The 1663-nt window shown below is 47.6% G+C and overlaps 1 non-coding gene across 1 annotated transcript; it reads left to right on the top strand.

Annotated features, from left to right (window-relative positions):
- Positions 1-1219: 1219 nt before the first annotated feature.
- LOC145404780 (5S ribosomal RNA) lies at positions 1220-1338 on the top strand. The gene has a single exon (XR_013898236.1). It is a non-coding gene; the product is annotated as a 5S ribosomal RNA (ribosomal RNA).
- Positions 1339-1663: the final 325 nt, after the last annotated feature.

Here is a 1663-nt window from a genome sequence, read left to right as displayed (position 1 = left end):
TACACCCTCTCCTCATCCATGCACCCTCATCCTCAACCAGATACACTCGTTTTACAATGAGTTACTATCAGCGCCAAGCATATCCTGTACGTCTACTCGCCCAGTACTCTATGCCTCTTCCTCAACAAGGGAGCCTCAGTCACATCTGCCCTCATCAACCACACTTTCCTCTCTCAGTCAGACCTTCTCACTTCAACAGCCATATACATCTTCACCAATTAGGCCTACGTTTACATTTTACCTCCTTCATCAACCCCCATCCCTAACCCCTCTCTTCAACCACGTCTCCTTTCCTTCAACCACACCTCCCTCGTCAACCACTTCACTTCATAACCTCGCCTTCCCTCTCCTACCACACATTTCCCCTTTCACGACCAGCCTCAGCAACCATATACGTCTTCGCCCATTACTCCCACCTCCCTGACTCCTATCCGGCGTCAATCTAGGCAGAGTCGGCGCAATAATTGAGGCTCTTGTTCCTTTGTTTTCTTTATTTACGGCTCATTAGGTGTCCAGTGTCAGCCATTGTGTCCCGGAGTGGAGGGTCTTTTGTAGCGCTGCGGACGGGTTGGGTGGCGGCTGGTGGGGAAGGAAACATTTTCGAAGTTAGCAAGATCTGGTGTATTTTTTCAGACCGCTGCAGACTCTCCTAGACTATATAAATTCATCTTTAGTTAACAGCAATACAATAAAAAAAGACTTCATCGCTGGGAAACAGTGAACCGTCCGAGCCGTTCGGGTGGGAACTGGTGAGGAAGGGAGGAGGGTTTGGTGTTTAGTTGTTGTCTTGGCTGGGAACGGGGTTGTTGTAGGTGGAAAAGTGAGATGATTGGAAGGTTAGTGTCTGATCCTTTGTATTGCCAATAGTGTAATTATGCTGGCTAAGGGGTGGCGAGGAGGAACGTTACAACTTATATATATGTTAGAGTTTCCGGTAACAAAATTGTCTGGCGTGGAGTATTTGAAGCGAGTGAAAAGTTATTTTTTGGGAGCGCAGTAGCTCAGTGGTTGGGTGTCGGGCTCGTAATCGTGAGGTTGCGAGTTCGCGCCCTGCCTGGTGGCTGCCGCGCTGGGAGGGGTAGCGTTCTCCTGTGACCCTAGCAAGGCTATATGATTTCATGATGTCTAGCTCGGGCATTAATCCCTTAAAAAAAAAAAAAAAAAAAAAAAAAATACACCCATGCTCTGGAAGATTGAGAGGGTGTTATTAGTTTATGATATTAACGGCCATACCACGTTGAGTACACCGCTTCCCGTTCGATCAGAGAAGTTAAGCAACGCTGGGTCTGGTTAGTACTTGGATGGGTGACCGCCTGGGAACACCAGATGCTGTTGGCATAACGTTCTCCCTACGTGTCAAGTGGGGTTGGTGGAGGATTAGTGCCCCTCCCTGTAAAACAATTAGCTCTAAGCCGTAGGCCACCCCGTTTGGGATACATGGCGTCTGGCAATGAATGAATGAACGTTTTGCTGGTAGTGTCACTGAGATGGGTGGGGAAAGAGGACCTGTTTTATCGTGGTTTAGCAAAGGATATTCTTAAGTTACAATACGAGGTGATTGGAAGGTATTTTACAATTGTGTGCTTTGAGACGGTTATGTGATTGTCCGAGCAGTGCGTATGAAATGGTTGAAGGGTGCTTTGTACTTCTCTTGGCACTTAAG

Source organism: Coenobita brevimanus, chromosome 64 (genome assembly GCF_032717465.1).
Source record: "Coenobita brevimanus isolate Jiangsu-jjx chromosome 64, ASM3271746v2, whole genome shotgun sequence".
NCBI classification, from domain to species: domain Eukaryota; kingdom Metazoa; phylum Arthropoda; class Malacostraca; order Decapoda; family Coenobitidae; genus Coenobita; species Coenobita brevimanus.
This window is presented reverse-complemented; position numbering and strand designations above follow the sequence as displayed.